Source organism: Triticum dicoccoides, chromosome 7A, assembly GCF_002162155.2.
Source record: "Triticum dicoccoides isolate Atlit2015 ecotype Zavitan chromosome 7A, WEW_v2.0, whole genome shotgun sequence".
Lineage (NCBI taxonomy): Eukaryota > Viridiplantae > Streptophyta > Magnoliopsida > Poales > Poaceae > Triticum > Triticum dicoccoides.
In genome coordinates this window covers 396,651,401-396,675,219 of record NC_041392.1, presented here as the reverse complement: position 1 = coordinate 396,675,219, position 23,819 = coordinate 396,651,401, and positions in this window count along the sequence as shown.

Below are 23,819 nucleotides of genomic sequence, written 5' to 3'. Positions count from 1 at the left end.
TGTTCTTGGAGATCTATACGACGTAATCTTCTTTTGCAGTGTGTTTGTCGAGATCAGATGAATTGTGGATTAATGATCAGCTTATCTATGAATATTATTTGAATCTTCTCTTAATTCTTATATGCATGATTTGATATCTTTGTATTTCTCTTCGAATTATTGGTTTCGTTTGGCCATCTAGATTGGGTTTTTTTTGCAATGGGAGAGGTGCTTAGCTTTGGGTTCAATCTTGCGTGATTTCACCTAGTGGAAAGTAGGTGTGGCGAGACACGTATTGAATTGTTGCCATCGAGGATAAAAAGATGCGGCTTTCCTCATATTGCTTGAGTTTATTCCTCTACATCATGTCCTTACTTAAGGTGTTACACCGTTCTTTATGAACTTAATACTCTGGATGCATGGTGGATAGCATTGAATGTGTGGAGTAATAGTAGTAGATGCAGGCAGGAGTTGGTCTACTTGCCACGAACGTGATGCCTATATGCATAATCATTGCCTTGGATATCGTCATAACTTTGCGCTTTTCTATCAATTGCTCGACAGTAATTTGTTCACCCACTACATTATTTTCCTTCAAGAGAGAAGCCTCTAGTGAAACCTATGGCCCCAGGGTCTATTTTCCATCATATTTGTTTCCGATCTACTATTTTATAATCTTTTATTTTCAGATCTATAAACCAAAAATCCCAAAAATATTTTATCTTTTGTTTAGTTTTATCTATCTCTATCAGATCTCACCTGTGCAAGTGACCGTGAAGGGATTGACAGCCCCTTTATGGTGTTGGGTGCAAGTGTTTGATTGTTTGTGTAGGTGTATCTATTGGATACTTGCTTGTTTCTCCTACTGGATTGATACCTTGGTTCTTACTGAGCGAAATACATATCTCTACTGTACTGCACCACCATTTCATCTTCAAGGGAAAAAGCAACACGAGCTCAAGAAGTAGCAGGAAGAATTTCTGGCGCCGTTGCTGGGGAAATTCACACCAAGTCAATACTAGTCTCCCGTCAACTTGCCAATTTCTGGCACAGTTGTCAGGGAGATCTACGTCAAGCCTACCAAGTATCCATCATAAAACTCTCATCTCTTAAATTACATTGTTTGCCATTTGCCTCTCATTCCCCCCCCCCCCACTTCTAAAATGATCTTCAGAAAAAACAAAAAGATTTGCCTTTTTATTCGCCCTTCTTTCGTCCGTCTTTTCGCTTGCCTTTTGTTTGCTCGTTTGCTAGATTGGTTTGTTGCCAGCATGTCTGAATCTGAGGAGGTTTTTATCAAAAAAGATATTAGTAATCTCGAGGAAAATTTTGGTGACTTTGCTAATGATGGTCCCCATGAAGAACCTACTATCATGCATACAAAAAATTCCGCATAGGTAGCTGTAATATTATTGGAAAAGGTGTTATTCAAGATTTCTTTACTTGTGCTGGCACACTACCTATGTTAGGAGGACCTATTCTTAATAAAACAATAGTCTTGTGGATGTTATAACTTTGCTCATAATTGAACTCGAAAGACAATTCGTTTGCATGCATCCCTGCATAAAAGGATTTTTCTAGAGTTTTCTAATATTCAGCATGCTCCCGTTAATTGTGTCGCTACTATATTTTTAGCTCACGAGTTTAGATTTATTATGAAAGAAGCTAGCCAAAATTTTTCTCATTATAGAATTAATGGTGGATGTCCTCCCATAGAGGAGGTCCTTTTTAATCAAGAGGAAATAATGAGATTGCAATCTCCTGATTTTGTTGCCTATAATGAAAATTTGAGAAAAAGGGTCCCTACCAAGGTTTTGGTTGATAAGATCTCGGAACTTAATGATAATTTTTCTACACAAAACAACAGACTAGGGTTTGTGTTAGGAGATAAGCTTATGACGTTTCACCAAAGAAAAGCTTATAATGATGAGTTGATTATAAACTATAAGGGGCTGAAGGAGGAACCTATTCCTTCCACACTCGATCTTAGGGATCCTTACCGTATTAAATTTAGCCCTTATGATTATTTTTTCATACCACAAAGGAAACTTGCTGCTGAAGAAGGGAGTATGAGATGAGCATGGATGATCTCCCTTACTATTATGCCAATACCTAGATCTATGTTTTTATGCCTAGCTAAGGGCGTTAAACAATAGCGCTTGTTGGAAGGCAACCCAATTTTATTCTTGTGTTTTCTGTTTTTCTACTGTTCTTGAATAAAATAAACATTATTACCTCTATAGTAATTGTGTTTTGGTGTTTCAATTAGTGTTTCTGCCAAGTAAGACCTTTGGGATGGCTTATGGTGATAATTGATTTGATCTTGCTGAAAAACAGAAACTTTTGCGCCCAGTAAAATAATTCTCATTTTTAACAGGAGCGCAATAAAATACTGATTATTTTTGCACAAGATTGATATACAAATTGCCTATGTCATCCTAATTTTCCAGAATTGTTGGACTTACAGAAGTATTCTAAGTTTACAGATTGCTACAAACTGTTCTGTTTTTGACAGATTCTGTTTTCTATGTGTTGTTTGCTTATTCTGATGAATCTATGGGTAGTATCAGGGGGTATGTACCATGGAGAAGTTGGAATGCAGTAAATGTTACACGAATATAAATAAAGAACGAGTTCACAACAGTACCAAAAGTGGTGATTTATTTTCTTATACTAACGGATCTCATGAGTTTTCTGTTGAGTTTTGTGTTGTGAAGTTTTCAAGTTTTGGGTAAAGATTTGATGGACTATGGAATAAGGAGTGGCAATATCCAAAGCTTGTGGATGCCCAAGGCACCCCACGGTAATATTCAGGGACAACCAAGAGCGTCAGCTCAGGGATGCCCCGGATAGCATCCCCTCTTTCGTCTTCGTCTATTGGTAAATTTACTTGAGGCTATATTTTTATTCACCACATGATATGTGTTTTGCCTGGATTGATACCTTGGTTCTTAACTGAGGGAAATACATATCTCTACTGTGCTTCATCACCCTTTTCTCTTCAAGGGAAAAACCAACGCAAGCTCAAGAAGCAGCACTCGACAGAGTTAGGTATGTTAGCATGGTTGCAGTCTAATTAACATGTAATTACCTTTTTGCCACTATGGTTACCCCTTAAGCTATAAAAGTAGGGCCATGGCAACCTTTACAAGGGTTCCAACCCATTGCAACTCCATGCACACAAGCACGTGTAGTTGCCCTCTCCTTGTGCCTTGCTAGGGGAGAGCGCTCCTTGCACTTGTGCTTACGCACATCCAATATATCAAAGTAGGAGTACGGTATTACACCTCAAAGGTGGTCCGAACCTGGGTAAAGATCCATGTGCCCTCTACTAGTCCTACTCTGTGCATTTTGTGCATTCCCCTCACGGAACCACAAAGGGGATGGATTGCCCCATAGATCATCGTTCCACACCGACATCTTTGGCGCGCCACGTAGGGGGGTCACTGGTATGAACCTGGATAGCAGATGGCATGATGATTTCATCTAGATTCCTCACCATCTTCATCATCCATGGTGCCTAAGAAGGGTTCCATGGTGACGAGACCTTCCATGTACAAGGTTCCTTCCCACATCTCTACGGGCGGCGCAAGCAGCGCTCTTGCCCCGGAGGGTGCGAATGTTGCAGTAGGCACGACAAGTGCAGGCAGCACGGTCATTGTACCCACTATGTTGGGATGGGCGATGGAGGCACTGAGGGCGGTCACCTCTCTCGACCCTCTGGTGAAGATAACAACAATGGCACAGTGGCCTCCCTAGCGCACCGGTGAGCGCAGCCATCGGAGCAACACCATCTGGTCAGGCGCAAGCCAAGATCCTCCCACTACAACGTTAACAGTGGCAACGAGGGAAGCAACATCGAAGCACACGCCATGTCCATCACGAGATGGACATGACGTGACTCCAAGCGGCGCTCTTGATCATGCACAGCAGCACCCACATGGCAAGACGCATGTGTATAAGGCCCAAGATTCTCAGGTGCCTCTCCCGCCATGCCAACCTTCTGTCACACCGGTAGTACAACGGCATGATCGCAACGGCGTTCTTGCTGGCTCTGCCAGGAGTTGAACAACGTCATGTTCTTCTTGCTCCAACATGCCTTCGACGGCAACAGAGGCAATGGCGGGAGCCCAAATGCTGTTGAACTTTCCTCCAACAGCAGACAAGATGGATGAGTGGCGGGCCACCATCCAATGTTTAATTGCATTTGCAGAAGCAAACAAATCCCAGTTGGTAGAACCCTCACAGTGCCAGCAAGCAGGACCAGTAGCTCAGACTGATGGACTTGTTGTAGGCGGTGCACCAACGGTGCGATCGCCTCCACTACAAAAGCCCCGGCAGCAACGTCAGCAGCTGTAGCAAACCCAACAAATTGTTGAGTGATACGTCTCCAACGTATCTATATTTTTTGATTGCTCCATGCTATATTATCTACTATTTTGGACTATATTGGGCTTTATTTTCCACTTTTATATTATTTTTGGTACTAAGCTATTAACAGGAGGCCCAACCCAGAATTGCTGTTTTTTGCCTATTTCGGTGTTTCGAAGAAACGGAATATCAAACGGAGTCCAAACGGAATAAAACCTTCGCGAACATGATTTTCTCATCGAACGTGATCCAGGAGACTTGGACCCTGCTCCAAGGAACAAAAGAGGCGATCACGACGGTGGGGGCGCCCCCCCTAGGGCGCGCCCCCTGCCTCGTGGGCCCCTCGGTACTCCTCCGGCGTACTCCTTCCTCCTATATATACCTACGTACCCCCAAAACAATCAGGGAGGAGCCAAAAACCTAATTCCACAGCCGCAACTTTCTGTATCCACGAGATCCCATCTTGGGGCCTGTTCCGGAGCTCCGCCGGAAGAGGGCCGTCATCACGAAGGGTTTCTACATCATCATAGCCTCTCCGATGAAGTGTGAGTAGTTTACCTCAGACCTTCGGGTCCATAGTTAGTAGCTAGATGGCTTCTTCTCTCTCTTTGAATCTCAATACAAAGTTCTCCCCCTCTCTTGTGGAGATCTATTCGATGTAATCTTCTATTTGCGGTGTGTTTGTTGAGATCAATGAATTGTGGGTTTATGATCAAGTCTATCTATGAATAATATTTGAATCTTCTCTGAATTCTTTTATGTATGATTGGTTATATTTGCAAGTCTCTTCGAATTATCCATTTGGTTTGGTCAACTAGATTGGTAGTTCTTGCCATGGGAGAAGTGCTTAGCTTTGGGTTCGATCTTGCGGTGTCCTTTCCCAGTGATAGAAGGGGCAACAAGGCACGTATTGTATCGTTGCCATCGAGGATAACAAGATGGGGTTTATTTCATATTGCATGAATTTATCTCTCAACATCATGTCATCTTGCTTAAGGCGTTACTCTATTTTTAACTTAATACTCTAGATGCATGCTGGATAGCGGTCGATGAGTGGAGTAATAGTATTGTATCGTTTCGGTCTACTTGTCACGGACGTGATGCCTATATAGATGATCATGCCTAGATATTCTCATAAATATGCTCAATTATGTCAATTGCTCAACAGAAATTTGTTCACCCACCATAGAATACTTACACTCTTGAGAGAAGCCACTAGTGAAACCTATGGCCCCCGGGTCTATTCTCATCATATCAATCTCCATCACTTTAATCTTGCTTTGATTTTTACTTTGCTTTTACTTTTTACTTTGCATATTTATACCAAAAATACCAAAAATATTATATCTATCAGATCTCACTCTCGTAAGTGACCGTGAAGGGATTGACAACCCCTAATCGCGTTGGTTGCGAGTAGCTATCGTTTTGTGCAGGTACGAGGGACTTGAGCGTGGCCTCCTACTGGATTGATACCTTGGTTCTCAAAAACTAAGGGAAATACTTACGCTACTCTACCGCATCATCCCTTCCTCTTCGGGGAAAACCAACGCAAGCTCAAGACATAGCAAGAAGGATTTCTGGCATCGTTGCCGGGGAGACTACGCAAAAAGTCAACATACCAAGTACCCATCACAATCCCTATCTCTCGCATTGCATTATGTGCCATTTGCATCTCGTTTTCCTCTCCCCCACTTCACCCTTGCCGTTTTATTCGCCCTCTCTCTCTCTATCCTCCCTCTCTATTTGCCTCTTTTGCCCGCTTGCTTTTTTGTTTGCTCGTGTGTTAGATTGCTTGTTTGTCACGATGGCTGAAGATAATACTAAATTGTGTGACTTCACCAATACCAATAATAATGATTTCCTTAGCACTAAGATTGCTCCTCTTACCGATGCTGAATCTTGTGAAATTAATACTGCTTTGTTGAATCTTGTTATGAAAGATCAATTCGCCGGCCTTCCTAGTGAAGATGCCGCTACTCATCTGAATAGCTTCGTTGATTTACGTGATATGCAAAAGAAAAAAGATGTCGATAATGATGTCACTAAATTGAAGCTATTTCCTTTTTCGCTTAGAGATCATGCTAAAGCTTGGTTTTCTTCTTTGCCTAAGAATAGTATTGATTCATGGAACAAGTGCAAAGATGCTTTTATCTCTAAGTATTTTCCTCCCGCTAAGATCATCTCTCTTAGAAACGATATTATGAATTTTAAGCAACTTGGTCATGAACATGTTGCACAAGCTTGGGAGAGAATGAAATTAATGATACGTAATTGCCCTACTCATGGTTTGAATTTGTGGATGATTATACAAATTTTTTATGCCGGATTGAATTTTGCTTCTAGAAATCTTTTAGATTCGGCCGCGGGAGGCACTTTTATGGAAATCACTTTAGAAGATGCTACTAAACTCCTAGATAATATTATGGTTAATTATTCTCAATGGCATACTGAAAGATCTTCTAATAAAAAAGTGCATGCGATAGAAGAAATCAATGTTTTGAGTGGAAAGATGGATGAACTTATGAAATTATTTGCTACTAAGAGTGTTTCTTCTGATCCTAATGATATGCCTTTGTCTACTTTGATTAAGAATAACAATGAATCTATGGATGTGAATTTTGTTGGTAGGAATAATTTTGGTAACAACGCTTATAGAGGGAATTTTAATCCTAGGCCATATCCTAGTAATCCTTCTAATAATTATGGGAATTCCTACAACAACTCTTATGGAAATTATAATAAGATGCCCTCTAAATTTGAGAATAGTGTTAAAGAGTTTATGAATTCACAAAAGAATTTTAATGCTTTGCTTGAAGAGAAATTGCTTAAAGTTGATGATTTGGCTAGAAACATTGCTAGAATTTATCTTGAGATTGATTCTTTAAGGCTTAGATCTATTCCTCCTAAGCATGATATCAATGAGTCTCTCAAATCCATGAGAATTTCCATTGATGAGTGCAAGGAAAGAACCGCTAGGATGTGTGCTTCCAAAGATGCCTTTATTAAAGCGTGTTCTTCCAATTCCTATGAAAATCAAGATGAAGATCTAAAAGTTATTGATGTGTGCCCTATTAAATCTTTGTTTTGCAATATGAATCTTGATGAAACTGAATATGATCTTCCTTTACCTAGAAGGCGTTCTAAAATTTCGGAGTATTTAGATCTTAATGATGAAATTGATGAAAGTGGGATTGAAAGAAATAAAAATCTAGATGTTGCTAAACCCACTATATTGGATTTCAAGGAATTTAATTATGAAAGTTGATCTTTAATTGATTGTATTTCCTTGTTTCAATCCGTGCTAAATTCTCCACATGCTTATAGTCAAAATAAAGCCTTCACCGAACATATTGTTGATGCCTTGATGCAATCTTATGAAGAAAAACTTGAGTTGAAACTTTCTATCCCTAGAAAACTCTATAATGAGTGGGAACCAACTATTAAAATTAAAATTAAGGATCATGAGTTTTATGCTTTGTGTGATTTGGGTGCTAGTGTCTCCACTATTCCCAAGACTTTATGTGATTTGCTAGATTTCCGTAATTTTGATGATTGCTCTCTAAACTTGCATCTTGCGGATTCTACTATTAAGAAACCTATGGGAAGGATTAATGATGTTCTTATTGTTGCAAATAGGAATTATGTGCCCGTAGATTTCATTGTTCTTGATATAGATTGCAATCATTCTTGCCCTATTATTCTTGGTAGACCTTTCCTTAGAACGGTTGGTGCGATTATTGATATGAAGGAAGGGAATATTAGATTTCAATTTCCATTAAAAAAGGGCATGGAACACTTTCCTAGAAAGAAAATAAAATTACATATGAAACTATCATGAGAGCCACTTATGGATTGCCTACCAAAGATGGCAATACCTAGATCTATCCTCGCTTTTATGCCTAGCTAGGGGCGTTAAACGATAGCGCTTGTTGGGAGGCAACCCAATTTTAGTTTTATTCCTTTCTTTTTTCTCCTGCTTAGTAATAAATAAATTATTTAGCCTCTGTTTTGGTTGTGTTTTGTGTTTAATTAGTGTTTGTGCCAAGTAGAACCGTTGGGAAGACTTGGGGAAAGTCTTGTTGAACTTGCTGTAAAAAAGAGAAACTTTAGCGCTCACAAGAACTGCTGTCATTTTTATTTGAAGAGTGCTATTTAGTTAATTCTTTTTGAAGACGATTAATAGATAAATTCCTCACGTCTAGCAATTTATTTTAGAATTTTTGGGGTTCCATATCTTGCGCTAGCTACAGAGTACTACAGACTGTTCTGTTTTTGACAGATTCTGTTTTTCGTGTGTTGTTTGCCTATTTTGATGAATCTATGGCTAGTAAAATAGTTTATAATCCATATATAAGTTGGAATACAGTAGGTTTAATACCAATATAAATAAACAATGAGTTAATTACAGTACCTTGAAGTGGTCTTTTGTTTTCTTTCGTTAACGGAGCTCACGAGTTTTCTATTTTGAATTTTGTGTTGTGAAGTTTTCATGTTTTGGGTGAATTCTTTTGATGGATCATGGAACAAGGAGTGGAAAGAGCCTAAGCTTGGGGATGACTATGGCACCCCCAAGATAATCCAAGGACACCAAAAAGTAAAAGCTTGGGGATGCCCCAGAAGGCATCCCCTCTTTCGTCCACTTCCATCGGTAATTTACTTGGAGCTATATTTTTATTCACCAACATGATATGTGTTTTGCTTGGAGCGTCTTGTATTATTTGTGTCTTTGTGTCTTAGTATTCCACAATCATCCTTGATGTACACACCTTTTGAGAGAGCCATACATGAATTAAAATTTGATAGAATACTCTATGTGCTTCACTTATATCTTTTGAGCTAGTTAATTTTGCTCTATGTGCTTCACTTATATCTTTTGAGCGTTATAATTTTTCTCTATGTGCTTCACTTAGATCTTTTAGAGCACGGTGGTGGATTTGTTTTAAACAAACTATTGATCTCTCATGCTTCACTTAAATTATTTTGAGAGTCTCTTAATAGCATGGTAATTTGCTTAATAATAATATGCTTGGTATTCAAGATTTGTGAAACTTTCTTTTGAGTGTGTTGAATACTAAGAAAAGATTGAAGCATGATAATTTTTTTGAGATATGGAGGTTATAATATTAAAGTCATGCTAGTTGAGTAGTTGTGAATTTAAAGGATACTTGTGTTAAAGTTTGTGATTCCCGTAGCATGCACGTATGGTGAACCGTTATGTGATGAAGTCGGAGCATGATTTATTTATTGATTGTCTTCCTTATGAGTGGCGGTCGGGGATGAGAGATGGTCTTTTCCTACCAATCTACCCCCCTAGGAGTATGCACGTAATACTTTGCTTTGATAACTTCTAGATTTTTGCAATAAGTATATGAGTTCTTTATGACTAATGTTAAGTCCATGGATCATACACACTCTCACCCTTCCACCTTTGCTAGCCTCTCTAATACCGCGCACTTTTCGCTGGTATCATACACCTACCATATACCTTCCTCAAAACAGCCACTATACCTACCTATTATGGCATTTCCGTAGCCATTCCGAGATATATTGCCATGCAACTTTCCACCGTTCCGTTTATCATGACACACATCGTGTCCCCTGCCTCCTGTTACCATCTGGCCTAGATGCACAGTTCGGGACCCCCTACCTGAGATCCGCCGGTTTTGACACCGACATTGGTGCTTTCATTGAGAGTTCCTCTGTGTCGTCACTTTTAGGCCCGATGGCCTCTCCGATCATCAACAGCCATGCGATCCAGGGTGAGAATTTTCTCCCTGGACAGATCTTTGTATTCGGCGGCTTTGCACTGCGGGCCAATTCGCTTGGTCATTTGGAGCAGATCGAAAGCTACGCCCCTGGCCATCAGGTCAGATTTGGAAGTTTGAACTACACGGCCGACATCCGCGGAGACTTGATCTTCGACGGATTCGAGCCACAGCCGAGCGCGCCGCACTGTCACGATGGGCATGATCTAGCTCTGCCGCCGAACAGTGCCCTGGAGGCCGCATCTATGTCCGCTCCGACCCCTAGCTCGGAGCCGATCACACCAATTGAGGATGGGTGGTTAGACACCGCCTCGGGGGCTGCAATCTCTACAGCGATCGAGCCGAACACCAGCCCTATCCTCTGCGAAGCCCCTGACTCCAAGGATCCGGACTCCTCTCCTGACTCCGAGCCCTCCGCGCCCCTACCGATCGAACCCGATTGGGCGCCGATCATGGTGTTCACCGCCGCGGACATCTTTCAGCACTTGCCCTTCAGCGATATTCCGAATTCACTAAAGTCTCTCTATTTATCAGGAGAGCCCTGGCCGGACTATGGTCAGCAAGGTTGGGATGCGGATGATGAAGAAATTCAAAGCCCACCCACCACCCACTTCATAGCCACTGTCGATGATTTAACCGACATGCTCGACTTCGACTCCGAAGACATCAACAGTATGGACGCAGATGCAGGAGACGATCAAGAACTAGCGCCTATAGGGCACTGGAAAGCCACCTCGTCGTATGATATATACATGGTGGACACCCCAAAAGAAGGCAATGGTGATGGAACAGCGGAGGATTACCCCTCCAAGAAGCAGCCTAAGCACCGGCGTCAGCGGCGCCACTCTAAATCCCGCCAAAGCGAAAACGGTGATTCCGGCACGGGAGATAATAACACCCTGGACAGTGCCAAAGACAACCACCTCCAGCATGATTCAGCATAGGAGGATAGAGAAGCCAGCCCTCATGAGAGAGCGGCAGACAGAGAGGTCGAGGACGATAATTATATGCCTCCCTCCGAAGACGAGGCAAGCCTCGACGACGACGAATTTGTCGTGCCGGAGGATCCCGTCCAACAAGAGCGTTTCAAACGCAGGCTTATGGCCACCGCGAGCAGCCTCAAGAAAAAACAGCAACAACTTAGAGCTGATCAAGATTTGCTAGCCGACAGATGGACTGAAGTCCTTGCGGCCGAAGAGTATGAACTCAAATTCCCCTCCAAGAGCTACCCAAAGCGCAGGTTGCTACCCAAATTAGAGGAGGAAGAACCTAAACCTACATCAGCAGCGCATGATGCGGCCGACGGCCACCCCGTGGCCGCGACAGAGAGGCCTCTTGGCCCTCCACTCAAGCCGCACCCCGGCGCCGCTCAAAAAATACCAAGGCATGGGAAAATGCAACAGACCTGCGAGATATATTGGAGGACAAGGCAAGGCAAACAAGATCGATCTACGGATCACATGGGCGCCCCACGGCACGAGACGGTACACGTCACGCCGGATACAGTAAATCCGGCCGGGCCGAACACAATAGACAAAGCTCGTTTGAGCTGCGTCGTGATATAGCCCAATACAGAGGTGCCGCACACCCACTATGCTTCACAGATGAAGTAATGGATCATCAAATCCCCGAGAGTTTCAAACCCGTGAACATCGAATCATACGATGGCACAACAGATCCTGTGGTTTGGATCGAGGAGTATCTCCTTCATATCCACATGGCCCGCGGTGATGACCTACACGCCATCAAATACCTCCCACTCAAGCTTAAAGGACCAGCTCGGCATTGGCTTAATAGCTTGCCAGCAGAATCAATTGGTTGTTGGGAGGACCTGGAAGCCGCATTCCTCGACAATTTCCAGGGCACTTATGTGCAACCACCAGACGCCGATGACCTAAGCCACATAATTCAGCAGCCAGAGGAATCGGCTAGACAATTCTGGACACGGTTCCTAACCAAGAAAAAAAATTGTCGACTGTCCGGATGCAGAGGCCCTAGCAGCCTTCAAGCATAACATCCGCGACGAGTGGCTTGCACGGCACCTAGGACAGGGAAAGCCGAAATCTATGGCAGCCCTCACGACACTTATGACCCTCTTTTGCGCGGGAGAAGACAGCTGGCTAGCTCGCAGCAATAACATGACCAAGAGCCCTGGTAATTCGGATACCAAGGACAGCAGTGGCAGGTCGCGTCGCAACAAGCAAAAGCGCCGCATTAACGGCGACAATGTTGAGGATACGACAGTTAATGCCGGATTCAGAGGCTCTAAACCCGGTCAGCGGAAAAAGCCATTCAAAAGAAATACTCCGGGCCCGTCCAGTTTGGACCAAATACTCGACCGCTCATGCCAGATACATGGCACCCCCAAAAACCAGCCAATCACACCAACAGGGATTGTTCGGTGTTCAAGCAGGCAGGCAAGTTAAATGCCGAAAGCAGAGACAAGGGGCTGCATAGCGATGACGAGGAGGAGCCCCAGCCGTCGAACAACAGTGGACAGAAAGGTTTTCCCCCACAAGTGCAGACGGTGAACATGATATACGCAACCCACGTCCCCAAGAGGGAGCGGAAGCGTGCGCTAAGGGACGTATACGCGATGGACCTAGTCGCCCCAAAGTTCAACCCATGGTCTACCTGCCCGATCACTTTTGATCGAAGGGACCACCCCACTAGAATCCGTCATGGCGGATTCGCCGCATTGGTTCCAGACCCAATTATTGATGGATTTCACCTCACTAGAGTCCTTATGGACGGCGGCAGCAGCCTGAACCCGCTTTACCAGGATACAGTGCAGAAAATGGGCATCGATCCCTTGAGGATTAAACCCACTAAAACGACCTTTAAAGGCGTCATACCAGGTGTAGAGGCCAACTGTACAGGCCCAGTTACACTTGAAGTGGTCTTCGGATCTCCGGATAATTTCCGAAGCGAGGAGTTAATCTTCGACATAGTCCCATTCCGCAGTGGCTATCACACACTGCTCGGGCGAACCGCATTTGCTAACTTCAATGCGATGCCGCAATACGCATACCTCAAGCTCAAGATGCCAGGCCCTCGAGGATTCATCACGGTCAAACGATCTCTACGACGAGTGGCAGGATAGCATCGCCGAGCTCGTCAGCGCTGCCGAGGGCTCTCCTGCGCCATCCCTCTTGCTGCCTCGCCCACCTCCCGGTATGGGCGACGTGGCTCATGGAGCGCCTCCGCCACCTTTGCATCAAGATGGCGCCCTCGCACCAAGGCACACGGCTGACGGAGCGCCTCCGTCGCCTCCGCGTCAATACGACGCCCTCGCACCAAGACGCCCAGTCCCGCAGCATGGCCCGCCACGCCGGGCGCCCGCACATGAAGAAGGAAGCTGCCAAGAAGTCCCGAGGCTGCAAGAAAACGTTCCTGCACTCCCATTGCCATTGCGCCTAGACCGTGTGCTGCCTGCGGCGGTGGTGCGTGGATATCAGGATCAGGCTCCCCCACCATGACGGGCTCCGATGACCACAGCAGGCTGCCGTGCCTTTGCTCCTGAGCTGCTCACCGTCGTCTGGCCAAGCAAGTTCAAGCCAGACCTGCCTCCACACTACGACGGCACCCACGACCCCGTGGAGTTCTTGCAGCTCTACGAGCTGAGCATCGAGGCAGCCAACGGGGATGATAAGGGTCATGGCGAACTGGTTTCCCGTGGCCCTCAAGGATGGCGCGCGCTTATGGCTCCTGAACTTCCCCGCGGGATCGATCTCCTCCTCGGGCAAGATGCGTGAGCTCTTCGTTGCCAATTTCTAGGGCACTCGTGACTGTAGGCGGCCGCGGGTGACCTGCGGCGCATCAAGCAGCAACCAGGGGAAACCCTGCAGAAGTACATCCAGCGCATCAATAGCATCCACCTCAAGATCCCCAAGGTGATGGATGAGGCCATCATCTTCGCGTTCTCCGATGGTGTCCACGATGTCAAGATGAAGGAGGAGCTCGCGATCCACAAGGAGCTATGGTCGGCCCTAGAGATGTTCAACATGGCAACCAAGTGCACAAGGGCTGAGGAAGGGTGCCTTTCTCTCCTCGAGCTTCCAGCTGCTGACCAGGAGGACAAGATGGCGAAGATCAAGGACGTAAAGCGCAAGGGGCCTGCCGTTCTCACGGCGGAGCCAGAGATGAAGTGTGGCCGCGACCACCCCGAATCATCCAGGGCCAACCGCCCATTCTGCGCCTTCCACAATGTTCACAGCCACAACACCAGCGATTGCCAGGAACTCAGGGCCATCCGAGATGGGTGTTTCGGTCGATGCCCCGAGCGCATCAACCGAGGTTATGGCCGAGGAGGTGGATGAAGTGGAGGACGTTGGGACGACCGCGGCCCCCACCAGGAGTGGCGTGACCGGCCTCGTGAGGACCACTAGCAGGACCAGCCTCATGAGGGCCCTTGGAGGGAGCAGCCTTGTGAGGACCGCCCTCAGGGTAACACTGCCTTCCCTCCGCTGCCACCGCCACCAAGGAGAAATGACGACCACTGAGGGAGTCCTAGATTAGGGGGTGTTCGGGTAGCCAGCTATACCTTTAGCCGGACTCCAAGACTATGAAGATACAAGATTGAAGACTTCGTCCCGTGTCCGGATGGGACTTTCCTTGGCGTGGAAGGCAAGCTTGGCGATGCGGATATTCAAGATCTCCTACCATTGTAACCGACTTTGTGTAACCCTAACCTTCTCCGGTGTCTATATAAACCGGAGGGTTTTAGTCCGTAGGACAATTTCATCGTACAACAATCATACCATAGGCTAGCTTTTAGGGTTTAGCCTCCTTGATCTTGTGGTAGATCTACTCTTGTACTACCCATATCATCAATATTAATCAAGCAGGACGTAGGGTTTTACCTCCATCAAGAGGGCCCGAACTTGGGTAAAACATCGTGTTCCTTGCCTCCTGTGACCATCCGGCCTAGACGCACAGTTCGGGACCCCCTACCCAAGATCCGCTGGTTTTGACACCGACATTGGTGCTTTCATCGAGAGTTCCTCTGTGTCGTCGCCTTTAGGCCCGATGGCTCCTTCGATCATCAACAACGATGCAGTCCAGGGTGAGACTTTTCTCCCCGGACAGATCTTCGTCTACGGCGGCTTCGCACCACGGGCCAAGTCGCTTGGCCACCTTGAGAAGATCGAAAGCTACGCCCCTGGCCATCAGGTCAGGTTTGGAAGCCTAAACTACATGGCTGACATCCGCGGGGACTTGATCTTCGACGGATTCGAGCCACAGCCAAGCGCGCCGCACTGTCTCGATGGGCATGATATAGCTCTGCCGCCGAACAGCGCCTTGGAGGCCGCACACGCATCGGTTCCGACCATTGATTCGGAGCCTACTGCGCCGATCGAGGATCAGCGGTTGGACACTGACTCAGGGGCTGCAATCTCAGAGGCGATCGAGCCGAACTCCAGCCCCGCACTCCGCATGGCCCGTGACTCCGAGGAGCCGGATTCCTCTCCGAACTCTGAGCCCCCCGTGCCCCTGCCGATAGAATCCGATTGGGCGCCGATAATGGAGTTCACCGCCGCGGACATCTTTCAGCACTCGCCCTTCGGTGACATCCTGAATTCTATAAAGTCTCTCTCTTTATTAGGAGAGCCCTGGCCGGACTATGGTCAGCAAGGTTGGGATACGGACGATGAAGAAATTCAAAACCCACCCACCACCCACTTCGTAGCCAATGTCGACGACTTAACCGACATGCTTGACTTCGACTCCGAAGACATCGACGGCATGGACGACGATGCAGGAAATGAACAAGAACCAGCACCTGTAGGGCGCTGGAAGGCCACCTCGTCATATGACATATATATGGTGGACACTCCAAAGGATGGAGATGGCGACGGAACAACGGTGGACGATACCTCTAAGAAACAGCCCAAGCGCCGGCGTCAGCGGCGCCGCTCTAAATCCCGCCAAAGCAAAAACGGTGATTCCAGCACGGGAGATAATACTACTCCGGATAGCGTCGAAGAACACCCCCTCCAGCAAGATTCAGCACAGGAGGACAGAGAAGCCAGCCCTCATGAGAGGGCGGCGGACAAAGAGGTTGAGGATGATAATTATACACCTCCCTCCGAAGACGAGGCAAGCCTCGACGACGACGAGTTCGTCGTGCCATAGGATCTCGCGGAACAAGAGCGTTTTAAACGCAGGCTTATGGCCACGAAAAGCAGCCTCAAGAAAAAGCAGCAACACCTTAGAGCTGATCAGGATTTGCTAGCTGACAGATGGACTAAAGTCCTTGCGGCCGAAGAGCATGAACTCAAACGCCCCTCCAAGAGTTACCCAAAGCGCAGGCTGCTACCCCGACTAGAGGAGGAAGCACCTACATCACCAGCGCATGACATGGCCGACCGGCCACCTCGTGGCAGCGACAGAGAGGCCTCTTGGCCCTCCACTCAAGCCATGCCCCGACGCCGCGTCAAGCATACTAAGGCACGGGAAAATGCGCCCGACCTGCACGACATACTGGAGGACAAGGCAAGGCAAACAAGATCGATCTACGGATCGCGCAGGCGCCCCACGGCACGTGACGGTGATCGTCACTCCAGATGCAATAAATCCGGCCGGGCCGAACTCAACAGACAAAGCTCCTTCGAGCTGCATCGTGATATAGCCCAATACTGAGGCGCCGCACACCCACTATGCTTCACAGATGAATTAATGGATCATAAAATCCCTGAGGGCTTCAAACCCGTAAACATCGAATCATATGATGGCACAACAGATCCTGTGGTATGGATCAAGGATTATCTCCTTCATATCCACATGGCCCGCGGTGATGATCTACACGCCATCAAATACCTCCCACTCAAACTTAAGGGACCGGCCCGGCATTGGCTTAACAGCTTGCCAGTAGACTCAATCGATTCTTGGGAGGACCTGGAAGCCGCATTCCTTGACAACTTCCAGGGCACTTATGTGCGACCACCGGACACTGATGACCTAAGCCACATAATTCAGTAGCCAGAGGAATCGGCCAGGCAATTCTGGACACGGTTCCTAACAAAGAAAAACCAGATAGTCGACTGTCCGGACGCAAAGGCCCTAGCGGCCTTCAAGCATAATATCCGTGACGAGTGGCTTGCCCGGCACCTGGGACAGTGTAACACCCCGGATATGACTTTCCCAATTTGTACTCCAACTCTTGCCGTTTCCGGCGTTAAGTTATTTTATTTTCTCGGGTTCGGGTTTTTGTCTCCATGTGTTGTGGTCGTTGTCATGCATCTCATATCATGTCATCATGTGCATTGCATTTGCATACGTGTTCATCTCATGCATTCGAGCATTTTCCCCGTTGTCCGTTTTGTATTCCGGCGCTTCGTTCTCCTCCGGTGATCATTTCTAGCTTTCTTTCGTGTGTGGGGATTAAACATTTCCGGATTGGACCGAGACTTGCCAAGCGGCCTTGGTTTACTACCGGTAGACCGCTTGTCAAGTTTCGTATCATTTGGACTTCATTTGATACTCCAACGGTTAACCGAGGGACCGAAAAGGCCTCGTGTGTGTTGCAGCCCAACACCCCTCCATTTTGGCCCAAAACCCACCTAAATCCTCTCCACCATCTAGAGCGTTCGATCACGATCGCGTGGCCGAAAACTGCACCTCATTTGGAGCTTCCTAGCTCCCTCTACCTATAAATATGTGTCTTCCCCCGAATTTTCGGATCTCCCCTTTTATTATCTATATTACATGGGATGTTGTGAAGATTGCCTAACTTGCGACATATGCCTTCAATGCGATTATACCTCTAAGTCGTGCCTCGACACGTGGGAGATATAGTCGCATCAAGGGTGTTAGAAGTTGGCAATCAGAGCCTTCCCCGACCTTAGGAGCCCCATTGCTTCATCGTTATTAGCGGCCGAGTTGTGTCTAGAAAAATGTTTTGAGTCATTTAGAAATTATATATCGGAGAGTTTAGGAATTCTTTTTACTTCCCAGTCTCCTCATCGCTCTGGTAAGGCATCCTGATGTAGAGTTTTGACTCTTCTCTTCTCAAATTTCACTAAAAAAAAATTTAGGATCACGCGGGTATCTTGGAATCGTTCCGATGGTTTTATGATGAGAACATTGTCTTGGTGCCTCCTGTCAGGGGTTTTGTGGAAGTTTCCCGGGGAGTTGAGCTCTGAGGTGTTGTCGTCATAATTTTATCGTTGCAGTTCTGGAATACCTGAGTTTAGTACGCAGACATCGAAAATCTCTTTTATGCAGTTCGTTGGTGAGATAACCTCGACGCCACCCAGTCCTGGGGCGGGAGTTCGGGAATATCGCCATAACTTGTATAACGGATGCTTTTCGAAGGTTGAGGTAGATGGTTTCTGAAGTTTTTCTCGGTTATGTGTTGAAGGATGGATACAGCTGGATGTAGGATTTGCTAGATTTGGGTGAGATATTATGCTTCCCCTGTATCCCCAACACCTGATTGCATAACCGCAAAGGTTCGGGAGTTTCATAGGTGGGAATTCTAGTAGCTCTAGTTCTTCTTCCACGGATAGTTGGTTTGAGATTGGGATTTCTTACCGATTATTCATTCTTGATCCGTACCTTGTTGATTTATTTCTCTACCTAAATTCTAAGTGGCTTCTCAATTTATGGATATGTGACCATTTCAAGAGGAATGCATTCGTTCATTTTGTTCGGATGTGAATACTATATGTTGCAATTTTCATTCCGTTGGATTCAGCTTCAATATTTGTCTATCAATGTGCTAATGGATGTCAACCTCTTCAGGATGGCTCCTCCAACGCGCACGACTCTGAATCCTGATCCGCCACCACCTCCACCTCCTCCGGAGGCATGGCAAGCTGTGATGGCCGCAACCAATGCAAACACACAGTTGATCATGCAAATTCTTCAAGAGTGCAATCAAGGCAACCAAGGGAACCAAGGCTACAATCAGAATCACTTTGCTACACTCAACCAGTTCCTTGCTATTGGGCCAAAGACTTTCAGCAATTGTGTTGAGGCAACCGATGCTGACAATTGGCTTGTGGATCTGTGCAAGCATTTCGAGTGCAGTAATGTCAGGCCTGAGGACTTTGTCAAATTCGCTTCCTTCCAACTCAAAGATCAAGCTGCAGAATGGTTCCAGCAGTACAAGGATTCCAGAGGCGGACGTGTTATCACTTGGGATGAATTCCGTCAAAATTTCAGAGCTCACCATATTCCTCAGAGCGTGGTTGAAAGCAAGCGTGAGGAATTCCGCAACCTGAAGCAAGGCTCTTTGTCTGTCTATGACTACAACAAGTTGTTCCAGAAGCTCGCCTGCTTTGCTAAGTAGGACGTCCCTGATGAGAAGAGCATGATATACCAGTTCAGGGGTGGTCTCAGAGAAGAAATCCAGCTCGCTCTTGTTCTCTTTGAGCCCTTGAGATACGATGAGTTCTACAACATGGCATTGAAGCAAGAGGCCGCTCAATTGAAGTGTGATGCTTCCAAGAAGCGAGTCAGAGATGCTACTCCTTCTTCCTCTACTCAAGTGGCCAAGCAGTAGAAGTTTTGGCTTCCTCCTCCTCCGTTCCGTCAGCCGTATCAGCAGAACAGCAAAGGTGGCAGTGGATCTTCCCACCCACCCAACCTTGGCTTTCAGAACAAGACTTCGTCTCAAGCTCCAAGATCGAGTGCTCCGTATCACCGTCCGCTTTCAGAGGTCACGTGCAACAAGTGCCAACAGAAGTGTCACTATGCCAACAAATGCTTCAACCAGAGGCATCTTCCTCCTCCTCCTCTTGTGAGATCGGCAAGTACAACTGTGGTGAAGCATAACCCCAAGCACACCAAGGTCAACTTGATGAATGCAGCTCAGGCAGAGGATTCACCAGATGTCATCATGGGTAACCTTCCAGTTAACGATGTTCCTGCAAAAGTTCTTTTTGACACGGGTGCATCGCATTGTTTCATCTCGAAAACTTTTGCATCTAAGCATGAGTTGACTTCCCAAGTTATGCATAATCCGTTAGCAGTTGTCCCTCCGGGTAAATGTTTGCTCGCTAACCACGAGATTCCGGATATTTCTATCATGATGGGTGATTTCAAGTTTCTGGCTTCTCCAATGGTTCTTGGTAACTTGGATATTGATCTTATTCTCGCGATGGATTGGCTCTCTAAGCACAAGGCTCAGCTTGATTGTGCTGCCAGACAGATTCAATTGACTCATTCGTCTGAGGATGTAATTTTCTTTGCCGCTCGGGATAATACCATCCGTCTGTTTTCTCTCAATGAGAAGGGTGAACTCGATGCCATCTCGCAAATTCCAGTCGTTTGCGAATATCAAGACGTCTTTCCAGAAGAGCTTCCAGGAATGCCTCTGCACCGGCCAGTTGAATTCGTTATTGATATTGAGCCCGACACGGAATCTGTGTGGAAGCATCCTTACAAGCTCGGACCTGAAGAGTTGAAGGAGCTGAAGAAGCAACTCGATATTCAAGAGAGAATGGGTCTCATCCAGCCTAGTTCTTCTCCATGGGGTTGTGGTGTTATTTTTGTGAAGAAGAAGGATGGAACGGACCGACTTTGTGTTGATTACCGTCCATTGAAGAAGAAGACCATCAAGAACAAATACCCACTTCCCAACATCAACGAGCTGTTCGAACAACTCAAAGGTGCCCAAGTATTCTCCAAGCTTGATCTTCGTATGGGTTATCATCAGATTCGAATCCGTGAGCAAGATATTCCCAAGACGGCTTTCAGGACAAGCTATGGTTCATACGAATACACTGTCATGTCTTTTGGCCTCGTCAACGCTCCTCCGACTTTCTCTCGCATGATGAACTTCATCTTCAACGCCTACACCAATGACTTCGTTTTGGTCTATCTCGACGACATTCTGGTTTTCTCGAAGAACAAGGAAGATCATGCCAAGCATTTGCATTTGGTTCTTGATAAGCTGAGGGAACATCAGTTCTACGCCAAGTTCTCCAAGTGTGAATTTTGGCTCGATGAGGTTCTTTATCTTGGTCATATCATCTCTGCCAAGGGCATTGCAGCGAATTCTGAGAAGGTGTCTGCAATTGTGAATTGGGAACCTCCTCAGAACATGAAGCAACTCCGTAGCTTCCTCGGTCTCGCAAGCTATTGCCGAAGATTCGTTGAAAACTTTTCTAATATCACGAAGCCTCTCTCTAATCTTCTCCAGAAGCACGTCAAGTACGTTTGGTCTCCGGAGTGTGACATTGCTTTCAATACTTTGAAAGAGAAATTGATCACTGCTCTAGTTCTGACTCCGCCTGATGAATCCAAGCCGTACGAGGTCTTTTGTGATGCCTCTCTCCAAGGTCTTGGCGCAGTGTTGATGCAAGAGAAGAAAGTTGTTGCTTATACCTCTCGGCAGTTGTGCACGCTCTTTTGACATGGAGACATCTCTTATTGGGAAGAAAATTGGACATTTTCACTGACCACAAGAGTCTCAAGTACATCTTCACTCAGCCTAATCTCAGCCTCAGGCAAACTCAATGGGTTGAAATGATTCAAGAGTATAATCCGAGTATCGAGTATACTCCAGGCAAGGCCAATGTGATTGCTGACGCATTGAGCAGAAAGGCTTACTGCAACAGTCTGATTCTCAAGCCTTATCAACCCGAGCTTTGTGAAGCTTTCCGCAAACTTAATCTGCAAGTTGTTCCTCAAGGTTTCCTCACCAACCTTCAAGTCTCTCCTACCTTGGAAGACTAGATTCGCCAGGCCCAGCTTCTTGATGCTATGGTGAAAAAGGTGAAGATTGGGATTGCCAAGAGTCAACCCAAGTACAAGTGCTACCGCCTTGACGACAAGGACACTCTCTTCTTCGAGGATTGTATTGTTGTAACCCAAGGTGAGCTCCGTAAAGTGATCATGAACGAGGCTCACAATTCTCTCCTCTCCATCCACCCTGGGAGCACGAAGATGTATCAGGACCTCAAGTAGGCTTATTGGTGGACTCGAATAAAGCGCGAGATTGCTCAATTCGTGAATGAGTGTGATGTCTGCAGAAGAGTGAAGGCAGAACACCAAAGGCCAGCGGGTCTCCTCCAACCTCTTGCCATTCCAGAATGGAAGTTTGACCACATTGAAATGGACTTCGTGACTGGGTTTCCAAAGTCCAAGCGTGGCAATGATGCTATATTCGTTGTCATCGACAAACTCACCAAAGTGGCTCATGTTCTGCCTATCAAAGAGTCAATCACTGCAGCTCAATTGGCGGAACTCTATACCTCTCAGATTGTCTCTCTTCACGGTATTCCACAGGTGATCTCTTTAGACCATGGCAGCATCTTTACCTCCAAGTTTTGGGATTCTTTTCTGAAGGCCATGGGCACCAACATCCGCTTCAGCACAGCTTTCCATCCTCAAACTAGCAGTCAAGTCGAGCGTGTCAACCAGATTCTTGAATATATGCTTAGGGCTTGTGTGATCTCCTTCGGCATGAAGTGGGAGGATTGTCTTCCTTATGCTGAATTCTCCTACAACAACAGTTTTCAAGCAAGTTCGGGCAAGGCCCCATTTGAAATTCTGTATGGCAGGAAGTGCCGTACCCCTCTCAACTGTTCTGAAACCGGTGAACGTCAGCTTTTGGGAAATAACTTAATCACAGAGGCAGTGGAAATGTGCAAAGTCATTCGAGATAACCTCAAAGCAGCCCAATCCCGCCAGAAGAGCTACTATGACAGTAAGCACCGTGATTTGGCTTTCGAGATCGGAGATCATGTTTACCTCCGCGTATCTCCTATGAAAGGTACTCGTTGCTTCGGTATCAAAGGGAAGCTTGCCCCTAGATACGTGGGACCTTTCAAGATTGTCAGCAAGAGAGGCGACCTCGCCTATCAACTCGAGCTTCCTTCAAACTTTGCAAATGTTTATGATGTGTTCCATGTCTCTCAGCTTTGAAAGTGCTTCAAGACTCCTGACCGCACCGTCAACTTCGAGGACATTGAGCTCCAAGAAGATCTCTCCTATCGTGAGCACCCTGTTGCTATTCTTGAAGAGACTGAACGCAAGACTCGCAACAATGCAATCAAATTCCTCAAAGTCAAGTGGTCACACCATTCCGACCGTGAAGCTACCTGGGAACGCGAGGATCACCTCCGTTCTGAGTACCCGGTGTTCATTCAGTCCTAGATCTTGGGACGAGATCCTTTCGTAGTGGTGGAGTGTTGTAACACCCCGGATATGACTTTCCCAATTTGTACTCCAACTCTTGTCGTTTCCGGCGTTAAGTTATTCTATTTTCTCGGGTTCAGGTTTTTGTCTCCATATGTTGTGGTCGTTGTCATGCATCTCATATCACGTCATCATGTGCATTGCATTTGCATATGTGTTCATCTCATGCATTCGAGCATTTTCCCCGTTGTCCGTTTTGCATTCCGGCGCTTTGTTCTCCTCCGGTGGTCATTTCTAGCTTTCTTTCGTGTGTGGGGATTAAACATTTCAGGATTGGACCGAGACTTGCCAAGCGGCCTTGGTTTACTACCGGTAGACCGCTTGTTAAGTTTCGTATCATTTGGACTTCGTTTGATACTCCAACGGTTTACCGAGGGACCGAAAAGGCCTTGTGTGTGTTGCAACCCAACACCCCTCCATTTTGGGCCAAAACCCACCTAAACCCTCTCCATCATCTAGAGTGTTCGATCACGATCGTGTGGCCGAAAACCGCACCTCATTTGGAGCTTCCTAGCTCCCTCTACCTATAAATATGTGTCTCCCCCCGAATTTTCG